The sequence below is a fragment of the Mustela erminea genome, chromosome 2 (genome assembly GCF_009829155.1).
Source record: "Mustela erminea isolate mMusErm1 chromosome 2, mMusErm1.Pri, whole genome shotgun sequence".
NCBI lineage: Eukaryota > Metazoa > Chordata > Mammalia > Carnivora > Mustelidae > Mustela > Mustela erminea.
This window is the reverse complement of record NC_045615.1, coordinates 90,319,918-90,333,643: the sequence shown is the minus strand read 5'-3', so window position 1 is coordinate 90,333,643 and position 13,726 is coordinate 90,319,918. Positions and strand designations below refer to the sequence as shown.

The 13,726-nt window shown below is 34.6% G+C and overlaps 1 pseudogene; it reads right to left on the bottom strand.

The window, feature by feature from the left end:
• Window positions 1-13,361: 13,361 nt before the first annotated feature.
• LOC116585340 lies at window positions 13,362-13,515 on the bottom strand (annotated as a pseudogene).
• Window positions 13,516-13,726: the final 211 nt, after the last annotated feature.

Genomic DNA, 13,726 nt, shown 5'->3' with positions numbered 1-13,726 from the left:
CTGATATGAGGAAGTGGAAATGAAACATGGGAGGTTAGGGGTGTAGGAGAAGAATAAATGAAATAAGGTGGGATTGGGAGGGAGACAAACCAGAAGTGCTCTTAATCTCACAAAACAAATTGAGGGTTGCTGGGGGGATGGAGGTTGGGAGGGGGAGTGGGGTTATGGACATTGGGGAGGGTATGTGCTATGGTGAGTGCTGTGAAGTGTTTAAACCTGGCAATTCACAGACCTGTACCCCTGGAGATAAAAATACATTATATGTTTATAAAAAAATTAAAAAAAAAAACAAACTGATTCCTCTAAACATTTTTTTTTAGATTTTATTTATTTATTTGGCAGACAGAGATCACAAGTAAGCAGAGAGGCAGGCAGAGAGAGAGAGGTGGAAGCAGGCTCCCTGCAGAGCAGAGAGCCTGACACGGGGCTCGATCCCAGGACTCTGGGATCACGACATGAGCTGAAGGCAGAGGCTTTAACCCATTGAGCCACCCAGGTGCCCCTCCTCTAAACATTTTAATGGAGTTTATATGACTTCACCAATTCTCATAAAAATTTAGTGAAAACAATTTTGTATTAAGTTTTGTATTGTATTGTATTAAAAAAATATGCTTTGGTGAAATTATTTACTCAGTTATAAAGTATCCATAGAGTAATGATTCTTTCATGGGAAACTAACTATTGTGCTCTCTGCTATTTTGGTTGATTATTGTAAGATATATTTTTTAAAAAGTTCCAATATTTTGTAGAAATTCAGTTTTGCCATTTTGGAAGTGTAACTCTATATACAACTATACATTTTTTTTAAAGATTTTTTATTTAATAATTTGACAGACAGAGATCACAAGTAGGCAGAGAGAGAGAGAGAAGGAAGCAGACTCCCTGCCAAGCAGAGAGCCCAAAGCAGGGCTCAATCCCGGGACCCTGACATCATGACCTGAACCGAAGGCAGAGGTTTTAACCCAATGAATCACCCAGGCGCCCCCAACTATACATTTTTTTAAAAAAAGATACTAGATATTAGAGTTCTGTCACCATATTTTATTATTTCATTTTATTTTATATTTAATTTTTTAATTTAAATTCAACTAGCCAAAATATAGCACATCCTTAGTTTTTGGTGTAATGTTCAGTGATTCATTAGTTGCATACAACACCCAGCACTCATCACTTCATTTGCCCTCCTTAAGATCCATCACACAGTTACCCGTCCCCCTCAACCACCTTCCTTTCCACAACCTCAGTTTATTTCTCCAAATCAAGAGTCTTTCATGCTTTGTCTTCCTCTATGATTTCTTTCCGTTCAGTTTTTCTTCCCTTCTTGATCCTCTGCACTTTTTCTTATACTCCACATATGAGTGAAACCACATGATAATTGTCTTTCTCTAACCTGCTTCACTTAGCATAGTACCCTCCAGTTCCATTTATATCAATGCAAATAATAGGTGTTCGTCATTTCTGATGGTTCAATAATATTCTATTGTATGTATTAACCTCATCTTTTTATCCATTCATCTGTTGAAGGACATCTTGGCTCCTTCCATAGTTTAGCTATTGTGGATATTGTTGATATAACATATTTTAACCTATTATTTTCGTTTGGAGGTTAAGTGGTTTTTTTTTTTTGTTTGTTTGTTTGTTTGTTTGTTTTCCCTCTAATTATTTGATGGTTTTTCTAGATTGTCTTCAAAATAATGAGATAGCTTTGTTAAACAAATAGAAAACACTAATCTCATAATATTTAAGACCATATTCATACACAAAAAAGAGAATTATACCAGCTTACTCACTACTGGGACTTTAGGCTGGTACTATCTGGATCTAAACTGTAGTTCAGATTTGTGGGTAATGTTAAGCATTTTTTTATCCTCATCATCAATATTGATTATATCAATATAGCCAATAATCATGCAATAAAAGAATACCAAGTTATATACATGAATAGTTAAGATCTTTTTAAAAATATATTTAGAAGCAAAATCACCACCATATATATTCTGATAAAGGCAAACATCTGTAAGTAAATAAAAATTTCTGAAAGACAAACATCTGTAAGTAAATAAAAATTCACTTTTTTTTTTTCTCCTCTCTTGTGTTGTGCTCATTACCTTTTGTTTCCTCTCTTCTTTGGATTTTATTTTTCAGTTATTTCCTCAATTTCAATTTGTTTTTCCTCACAGGCTCTGTTTCCCTCTGAGAAAATATGTTATCTTGGCATATTTCCCCAGTGTGTCTCTGGCAGGTTTTCTTGCTGTCTCATTTGGGGAAGCTGGGTATTCCCCTGGGATCCCATTTCCTCATTACACTTTGCCAAGATGTTCTTTGCTTTTTCTTTCTTCCTTCTTCTCTCAAGAGAAAGCAGCTTTTAACCTATTTTCTTTTGTTTAACTCTTAACAACTGTTTATAGCCATGTTAAAATACACAAATCAGAATATCACCTTTGGGACCATAGGGAGTTGAGTTCAATACTCCACAACATTTTGGCATTGTACTGTCTCCTTGGAGAATTCTCCATTAGTTAGAAATGAAGAAATGTTCCCTCACCCTTCCCACCACATTCTAGTGTTTTCTTGGGAACCAATAAACATAGTCTTGCATTTTTGTGTGTGTGCATAAATGTCCGTACAAAAATTTCATCCATTTCCAAGGATGAAAAGGAAATATAGAAGGCCACAACATTTAATATACAGGATAAAGAAGGTATCCACATCATTAAGCAAAGATACTTTAATATGATATTGTCACTTGAGGACCCTAACAAGGTTCATAAGAGAATAAAGAAATGGTATCTATTAGAATGCTATCTAAATAAGTTTCTTTTAGTTGCAAGCTGTAGTTCCATCTAACCTTCGTACATAATTCACACTTATTCTCCACGATCCATCTTCTGCACAGGTCAAAGGGATATGAACCAAATAAGCATATGAAGATCTTTATTTCCTTTGTATTTTGATGGTGGCACAATCTCTGTAAGCCCTCTAGTAACACAGTTCAAACATTAATTGACTATTTTGGTCAATAAAGGCAGTTATGATGACATCTAATTGACCTTTACTGCAATGATAGTTTTCACTTTGTGGATCAATTCCTGGATATATTTATTGGTCATAAAACTGGGAAGTAACCACAGATTGGATTCAGGGTTCCACTAGGCCCACAATTAGGTGGGCCCAAACCACATGATTTTGATTGTCTGACTTCAATAAGCCTTTACTCTGACTGGTAGACTATACTGATGTTTGGGATCTGAGTAAGAACCCAGGTATCCCCAGGTATAGATCTCTCAGACATTCAGGTGTCTCTATATATTCTCATTATTTTCCCTTTCCTAGTACACTAGACTCCTGGTAATATAATGTCTGGTCCCTTAGAGAAGGCTGAGAAAAAATTTACACTATAAATTTTTGTCAGTGTAACAAAGTACTTCCTCAAAAGGACCAGGCCTTCTTTTCATTCAAGAATCTCTGTACTGTGAATTGCCTTAAATTGGCGGGACGCCTGGGTGGCTCAGTTGGTTGGACGACTGCCTTCGGCTCAGGTCATGATCCTGGAGTCCCGGGATCGAGTCCCACATCGGGCTCCCAGCTCCATGGAGAGTCTGCTTCTCCCTCTGACCTTCTCCTCGCTCATGTTCTCTCTCACTGTCTCTCTCTCAAATAAATAAATAAAATCTTTAAAAAAAAAATTGGGGAATATTTTGAGTGACTGTGACTCTCCCTCATGATTAGTCCGTACCTCTGTTCAACAGTTCCAGAGCTTTTCCACTTGTATTAATCAAGAGAGCGTCAGTAAGACATCTATCTATTTCTGTACTAGGGACACCATGATCAGTTAGCCAATGTCCATTTCTGTAGGTCAAATTATTATGATTACTGCTTGTACTGACTCACCATTACAGGAATCACACCCACTTGTTTTTAATAATTAAGTACTGCTTCTTGGCCCTTAGAACCCAGGGCCCCACTGTCTGAATTGAATTCACAGAATCAAGTCCTTCAATAGCATAATTTCACACTATAATTTCTGGCCTACATACAAAGGTCAATAACAGAGTGTTGAGAATGTTGAGAATGTTGAGAATGTAGGGACTCTCCATAGAAACATATGTACCGGGGCGCCTGGGTGGCTCAGTGGGTTAAGCCGCTGCCTTCGGCTCAGGTCATGATCTCAGGGTCCTGGGATCGAGTCCCACATCGGGCTCTCTGCTCAGCAGGGAGCCTGCTTCCTCCTCTCTCTCTCTGCCTGCCTCTCTGCCTACTTGTAATCTCTCTCTGTCAAATAAATAAATAAAATCTTTAAAAAAAAAAAAAAAAAAAAAGAAACATATGTACCAAAACCTTCATAAGGCATTGGTCTCTAGACCTTTTCTAGGGACATAGTTTGGGGGTGTTGCATGGTAAATCTAATATGTGAATGTCTCAATGCTCTAGTGTATCCTTATCAATGATTATAGCATGATACAATATTGTCTTTCATTCTCACAAAAAACTCTTAGGATCCATTCCCAAATATTTGCTTCACATTTCTATTGATGTGATTTGACATGATATTGCTGGGTTTTGGTGTATATAGCTCATCCTTACGGAACACACTTTTAACCTTTCCCTCTGGGACATGTTGGTACTTGAGTCTGACTATGGGTCTGGAGGCAGTAAGAAACTATAGGAATGGGTTTTGAAAATGATCAGAAGCCTCCTACCAAACAACTACTTCAGAGAAGGCAATTCATATTTTTGAGACAAGGAGAAACTACATTCCTTAAGGAAGGGAAGAAAGGTTGGCTTTCCTGGCAAGGAAAATAGGAAGGAATTTGGGAACTCAATGTCTCCAGCTTGATGAGATTCTGACCATGTGCCAATTTCTAGGGCTCCATTATTTCCTAATAAACCTTTTATAAAAAAATAGACCCAGCAAAGTTATAAGTTTCATTTCTTTTGTAATTCAGCCACTCACAGGTTTAGACTCTGGGTGTGTGTTTCAGAAATAGCAGCCTTGTGGATCCAGGAAATAATGACTTGTTAGCATAATTACAGAAACTTTCTGTTTCTTACTCAAGCCTTTAATCTTGAAGTTTGAAGCACTGAACTCATGCTCTTCTTTCTCCAACTTCTCCAGTGCACTTAGAAGCAACCAATTAATTGTATTATATTCATTAATTTCAATAAAATAGTCTATGGAGATGACTATTTGTTTACCCTAGTTTTACTTTAAATAATAATCTTATAGATATCTACATATAATTAAATTAGAAATTTATATGTAAGTTGAGAAGTTACATATCACCACTATAATTTCGTTCCTCTAACTTTACTTGTTGTCTTATTTACTAACATTGCTTCAAAACTAGCTCATTGCTTGAACACTGTATCTACATATTTTCTATCATCTTAAAATTATTAAAAATATAAAGTGAAAAACAAATGGCAAGCTTATTTCTAATTAACCTGTGTCCGGGAGACAAACTTCATTGGTAAGAAGGATATCCTACCAAAACTATTTAAAAACAGAATTGCGTGTTTTCTTTTCTATTTTTCATATTTTTTCACATTAAGATCTTTTGGCTAAGTAGAGATTTCCAGGCTTGAAAATAAAATATACTGTTCATAAATTGTGATTTGATACCCAAGCATGAAGGAATTATCACTTGAAAACCTAGCTCAACCTGATCTGTAGAAATTGATAGAATTATACATCCTGAACTTTTTTCCATGATGATCATGGTGATTAGAGGGCTTCCAAAACAAACAACACACTGAAAGCAATTCCAGAGATATTTCTGGGCAACATAGTGATCAGGCAATTTATAGACACCTATCCGGTAATGGGTCACTGATAAATACTTATTCCTTTCTACTTCAACAGATGGCAAACTCATTTTTAGTTCGTTCTTCAGAGTATTAAAATGACTTAAAGGCTGTGATGACTTATCAGTTATATCTTCATCATGTGGCACACACAGGTATGCATGCATGCATTTATAGAGTGGGGTTTGGGGTTAAGAGATTATGAAAATAACCAGTTCAATAATCTGAAATCAGGCAAGTAATTTATTTTTGAGAAGGCACCAAATGAAATGCCTAAAGCATTCTGAGTTTTTTTTTAAATTTTCTATAGTGTATCCAGTTATTCTTTTGTGTTCTTTACAATCCATTTGAGAACTACATCGAAAGTTAAGCCTTAGTAAGTTTCTGCAGTTCAATTAATTAGTTATTAGACTCAGTCATTGCTACTTTCCCCAGTGTATCACCAGATTTTTGAAGACTGTCCAAATGGATAACTGTGTAATAAATCCTGCATTCGAACACATTCTACATAGATAATTGTACTACTTTATTGACTGTGTTCTTCCAAGGCTATAGAAAATTTCATCTTATTCTCATAGTCGGTCATTATATTTCTGAACTTTAAAGGCTGTATTACCTTACTGCTATTGAGGGTCCAATTCTAACCTTCTCAGTTAATATAATGTTATCAAGAGGAGCTGCGAGGAACGATTTTTAGCTACTTTTGCAATCCTACAAAAATTGTGAAAACACACATTATTTTAATAGTTCAGCTTTGCCTTCTGTTGCTTTAGTAAGATGGCATAGGTTGCAGCTACCTGTTGGCTAGAATAAAGCAAGAAGCATATTTCCTAAATTGTAACAATGGAAGAGGGCTGCACAAACAAAACATTAACATACTAGAAAGTGAATGGTTTCTGTGATCTAACTGTCCTATCTGCAAGCTGTGAATATAGATTGTGTTATTTAACTGTATAACCAGTAGGCATCTAACCTTTCGCTGCCGTGTTCAAAAATATGCTGCTCAGTGTACTGAGGTACAGCTGGAGGCATAAACTCATCTGTCTGTCACTTGAATTATGTTTACCTTCAAGCCTCAAAAATCAAATAATCCAGGATGCCACTGTTATTGATATTTCCTCTTTTAAACTATTTCTTTGGTTTTTTTTCCCTTTGGTTGAAGATACATATTTCTAAATACTTTTAAAATAGTCACACTCAAAAAAGTCCTCTGAGGATTTCCTCAATGTGTTCAACATCCAGCACTTGTCAGTTGAAACTAGGACAAAATCGCATTGATTGTTGTTTGTTTTAAATTTTTATGCAAGCAATTGGATGTTACAGAATATTTTATATACAAATGAGTCCACTTCTAATAGAAACCAGGAATTCTGTCAGTCAAGAGGTGGGGTGAAAGGGAAAGCTTTCAAATGTGTTGGTTACCCTCCACTGAATTATATAATAAGTGATTGCAGAATGTGAGAGTAAGTAATAGCAGCCTGAATGGAAGCCAGTGGTAGGTAACAGAGTTATTTGTGACATTATCAGTGAATGGCAGTCAACATATTGGATAATGTCATGAATAAAAAGTTGATGTAGACTTTCCATTATTCATTTTAGAAGTTACTCAAACTATAAGCAATTACATTAAAAAAGTTATCTCACTGCATTAAAAACCAGCTTTTGAGAAAAAATATAAAAGCAAGCTACTTAACAATTTTTCAAATCATTAAAAAGGTGAAGGGATATTCTAAATGATTACAAACATTTTCTTATATTACTGGATATATATCTCTAATTGAAATTAAACACGGATAGATAATAACCTACTATTGAATTGCGTGGTGATGTAAAAGAATGAGAAAATGATGAAATTCACTTTCAAAACAAGAATTGTTATTAATAGGGGTACATGGGTGGCTTAGTCAATTGAAAGACCAACTCTTGATTTTGGCTCTGGTCATGATCTTGGGATTGTTCCAGTCCCAGAATGGGCTTCACACTTAGGGGGGAGTCTGCTTATCCCTCTCCCTCTGCTCCTCCCCCTGCTTTCTCTTTCTCTCAAGTAAATAAATAAAATTTTAAAAATAAAGAATGACATTAGTAAATACATCATAACTAAATGTTATAAATGTTATAAAATTAATATGTCACCTCCTGACGGTGCACGGGAAAAGAATGAGGCAAAAACAAGTCAGCTGTAAAAGAATCAGAATAAGGGGTGACGGTAGAAATGACTGTTGTCCCAAACAACTCCTCAGTCTCCTATTTATTAGAAGGTAAGCAATAATCAACAAAGCCGGAGTAGATTACACATTGACCATGAATTTTGTACATACATAAGAAGAAAGGCAAAACATGTCTGGTCATATAGTACATGACCTATAGTGAGCAAGCCCAAATGAAAGGATTATCTGACTAACTGCTGATGTTCTTTGGGGAGGGGGAGATAACAGAAAAATGAAGCAGGCAGCATTCTGCCCTGAGTGGGCTGAGCATCCCCAGCTGCTCAGCTTCAAGGACATATATCGTCCTCTCCCCCAGAGGCTTGTTGCCAGTATATGTTTTTCCTAAGGCTAAGCATGCTTGATTACTAGCAAAATTTTTCATAAGTTATATTTTAAGTAGTATGTTGTTCTACAGGACAGTTACATTAATCCATTTATACATTTATACATATGAATATTACAAATAAATCCATTTATACAATTAAGCTAAATATGCCATTAAAAATAAAATTAGGGAAATTGGAAGGGGAGGTGAACCATGAGAGACTATGGACTCTGAAAAACAATCTGAGGGTTTTGAAGGGACGGGGGGTGGGAGGTTGGGGCACCAGGTGGTGGGTATTATAGAGGGCACGGATTGCATGGAGCACGGGGTGTGGTGCAAAAATAATGAATACTGTTATGCTGGAAATAAAAATAAATAAAAAAAAAATAAAAAATAAAAAAAAATAAAATTAGGAAAAGTTTCAAGAAAAAAATTTTTTTTAAAGATTTTATTTATTTATTTGACAGAGAGAGATTACAAGTAGGCAGAGAGGCAGGCAGAGAGAGAGAGGAGGAAGCAGGCTCCCTGCTGAGCAGAGAGCCCGATGTGGGACTCGATCCCAGGACCCTGAGATCATGACCTGAGCTGAAGGCAGCGGCTTAACCCACTGAGCCACCCAGGCGCCCAGTTTCAAGAAAATTTAATTATTATATAGATCAAAAGGACTAACAAATATCATCAGAGAGTTAAGCAAAATTGTTGCATTCTTTTAATTTTAACCTAAAAAGGGATTTCTGTGGAAGCACTGTCATTTAAAAGATATTTGAGAAGATCTTGGACAGAAACCTGAGCGGATGGCCTGAGTAATAAAACCTGGCAAGTAAGTTGTCATGTATAATGAAATAAAGTTGTCAACTTTAATATGTAATGGGGAAAAGTCTGTTGATAAAAGCACGTTCATTGTCCTGTCATCTAGTATAATTAAAAGACATTCTTTTATTTGCTATATATTATTCTTTGTTTCCTTCTCTTTTTTTCATTATTTTCTAGCCTTCAATTGACAAAGGCTTATTTTTTATTTTTTTTTTAATTTAAAAAAATTTTTTTTAGGCTGAACATGTGCTTGGTAAATATGAAATGAGTTAGTATCTGAGAAATAGTGGGATGAGATTGAACCTTATCACCCCAAGGCCCTGTCATGAAAGCTACTTGTGAGTCAACATTGGGTTCTTCATTACATTACTCTACTAGAAAAAGGGTCATCCATTTAATTGTTTACTGTTAGATGTGGAAATTAAAAATTAAATTAAAATTCTTGAATAAGGTTTTCGCTATTGTCAAATAAGGACATGAGTATAATGTCAAAGCATACTACATTTCACTATTTATGACTGAATTGTAAGATGTTACCACCATTACCAGTAAATCATGAAGTTCAAAAGCATGCTGAAAAATAAAACAGTAATAATATTCATTTTTTGCATCATGAAATTAATCTAAAATCTTTACTTAGCAAAATGAGAGATTTGCCAAGGATAGAGAGATTGAATAAAACATGATTCCTATCCTTAATACGACAGTGTGTAATACAGAAGGCAGATACGCTTGAAAAGTTAGAATCGTTTGTAATGACCTCTATAAGAGGGTATCCAGGCTATAAGCTAGATAAAGTGGATGAACAAGAGAGTGATCAGCTCTGGGGCAGGTGTTCAGAGGAAATATTATCCAGAAGAGACTTCTTTTTTAAGTGGAGTTTTGCAGGGTAAGTTTCTAAGCAGTGTAGTGAGGGGAACTGAGAGCAAAGAATCTAAATTCAGGGCCCTCTAATATTTGTCTGTCAAAGGCTCTTTCAGGATTTTAACTAATTTGGTAGTTTTCATCATTCCTCAATAGTTATTCATAGTTATTATATATTTTCACTCAATTCTAATGGTGTTAGAACTTCATATAAAGAGAAGTCATTTTAAAGCAATAAGTCATTTTAAACCAGTAGAGAGATTTATAACAGCCTTTGAATTGTTTGGCAATAGAAACTGATCCAATTAAACTAAAAATAGCTGAAAATGGTTCTGGTTTCTCTTTAGATATATGTGATCATAAAGTCTATTAATATGATTTAGAAATAGAGATATTCATAATCAATCAAAACCAGAATTATATTCAAAAATTGCCATCCAATACCTCTGTTCAAAATCTGTGGTAGTTACTGCATGATACTTTAGTGGTAGATGCGGAGCTGGAAAAGAAGTTCCTGATGTCAACAGACTTGGTTAGAGTAGAAAAATTGTAGAGATCATTTAGTACAATAAAATTTAATTTAATTTAATTAATATGATAAATTTTATTTTTTTAAGATTTTATTTATTTATTTGACAGACAGAGATCACAAGTAGGCAGAGAGGCAGGCAGAGAGAGGAGGAAGCAGGCTCCCTGCTGAGCAGAGATCCTGATGTGGGGCTCAATCCCAGGACCCTGGGATCATGACCTGAGTTGAAGGCAGAGGCTTTAACCCACTGAGCCACCCAGGTGCCCCTAATATGATAAATTTTAAAAGTGCATCAAGGATAACCACATGTTATTTGGAAAATATATAATACAGTAGCCTTAATGATTTTAGGGAGATGCAATGGATGCTCAAATATTGTGATTAGATAATGAATTTTGAGCAGTGGCCTTTTAAACTTTAGCTCCTCAGAGTTAAAGAAACTCACTTCTGCATAGATAAACTGCATTTTATTTTAAGTAATTTATTATTAATTAACTTATACAATAAAAATATCATGTAAAGGTTATATCTAACATCAAATCTCACATAAATATTTTTTTACGAGGATAAATATTGAAACTGACTTCTTTTCCGTCATTAAATATTAGAATTTTAATTTTTAAATGGAGAGGGAGTTTATTTTATAGGTTTAATTTAATTATAAAATAATATTTGTAGGACTTTTCCTTCTTGCCATTTTCATTAATTTCTATGCCATAAAATTGATGGCTTATAATACAGCTTTAAAAGGCATCAATACAAATTATATATGTGATATCTTGAAAAAGTGTATTTTAAGTTAAATTGAGTTCTGAGTATTCTTGCTTCTGAGTTCAGTTTGGAAAGTATTGTTTTCCAAAATTACAATGCAATAGATTAAATTTTAGCATTACCAAACTATTGATTTCTTTAACCATTAACTCCATGAAGTTAACTTACCTGAGAAAGAATATAAGCTTAGCTAGGTACTTTTAAATCTGGAAAACTAAGCAATGTTTAGTATTTTTAACATGAAGAAAAATACATGAGGCTTCCTACAATAAAGATAGGCTAGAGCATTAAGCTAGTCACAAAGTCATTTAGCCTTTGTAGTACAGTTTATATTACCTAACCTTTGTTTTATGAAAGGAAAGTATTCCTTGGACAGATTAGAAATTCAAAACTCATTTAGACAAATCTTTTTAGAGGCTTTTATTTGTTACTTTAAGTTAAATTTCTCACTTGCGAATTAAATGTTAAGTTGGTCCACACTTTGCCTTTCTTGTTTAGCCCCATGTCATCTAATAATATTTAAAGAAAGAAAATTATGGCATAATGTAAATTGCCTTTCAGTATGATTATGTCCTAGATATTTAAAAGTAAATAGCTTTTATTTTAAGACCTGAAAATTTAAAAGTCAAATACAGGGTAAATTGCAGGAAGGTACAAAGGATCACCCATTATTGATTGTAAAATATTCATGGGCAGGATTCTGCAAATTCTTATGTGGTTTTAAAATGATTTCATCAACCAATGTCACTTAATTATTGTTTGGTATCGCTGTATATAATATTAAATTTAGCATGATAGGTGAATCAAAATTATACTTCCAAAATTCTGCACATAGCATAATTTTCCAGGATACAAACTTGATTACTATTTTCAAAATAGGACATTAAATACTCGAAATATTTGTCTCACAATCTATATCTGTGTAAAGTACCATCCTTCAGTCTGTAAAAAACATAGTAATTTCTATGAAATAAAATGAATACCAAATTTGAGTATTAGTTGTAATATTTTATATTCCTAATTTCTTTGGGACATCACTTGTCCACATAACAAGTGAAAAAAGCTATGTTTCAAACAAGTAGGTATATTTAGCAACAGATGTTAAAGAAACACAAATAAGCTCATTTGCCAAGGTTTTCCTTTGATGGTTAGCCCATAAACAGTAATAAGCTTTCAGCATGTTAATCATCTGCAGTTTGTGAGTGTGATTATTGAATTCACCTGGTAAGAGTAATTATATGATTATATGTGTCAAGAGTGTGTTCATGTTACTTTCTGTGTTTCTTGATGTGCACAAGTCGATTTTATAATCTGTCCCCAAATTAAATAAGCCTGAATAGCCCTTTCTACGGAACAGAAAATGTAATCTATTTCGTCAAATAATCATATGTTTATTTTGAAATATACTGCTTTATCTAAAACAGTTCTCTATTTCAAGAATAGGGTTAAGCACAGGGGCACCTGGGTGGCTCAATGGTTGGGCCTCTGCCTTTGGCTTGGGTCATGATCTCAGGGTCGTGGGATCAACCCCCGTGTCGGGCTCTCTGCTTGGTGGGGAGCCTGCTTCCCCCTCTCTCTCTGCCTGCCTCTCTGCCTACTTGTAATCTGTCTCTCCCTCTGTCAAGTAAATAAATAAATAAAAATCTTTAAAAAAAAAAAAAAGAATAGGGTTAAGCACCTTGACTACCTATTTCCCTTTTTTTTTTTAAAGACTATTTATAAGAACAGTTTTACATTCACAGCAAACTTAAGTAGAAGGTATAGAGATTTCCAATGTATCTCCTGTCTCAACACATGTATAACCTCCCACACAATCAACATCTCCCAATTTGTTACAATTGATAAATGTATGTTGACTCAACATAATCACCTGAAATCCACAATTTTCATTAGGCTCATTCTCTAGGTTATACATTCTATGAATTTGGACAAAAAATAAAATGAAATATTTCCACCATTATATTATGATGCCTAGTATTTTCACTGACATTAAAATCCTCTATCCCCCCATCCTATTCCTCCTCTATTCCCAGTCCTGGAAACCATGACCTTCTTAGGGCTCCCATAGTTTTCCCTTAACTGGTATGTCATAGAGTTGGAATCAAGAGAATATGGTAATTTCAGATTGACTTCTTTTCAATTAGCAATAATCGCGCCTCGGATAAACCTCATTGGCTACGATACTGCCACTGCGCAAAGCTTCAGATTGACTTCTTTTATTTGGTAATGTGGATTTAAGTTTCCTTCATGTCTTTTCCTGGTTTGATAGGTTTTGTTTTATTTTGTTTTGTTTTGTTTTTTGTGGGTTTTTGTTTTTTGTTTTTTGTTTTGTTTTGTTTGTTTTGTTTTTTTAGTGCTGAATAATAGTTCAGCATCTATATATACTACACTTTATCGATCCGTTCACCATTA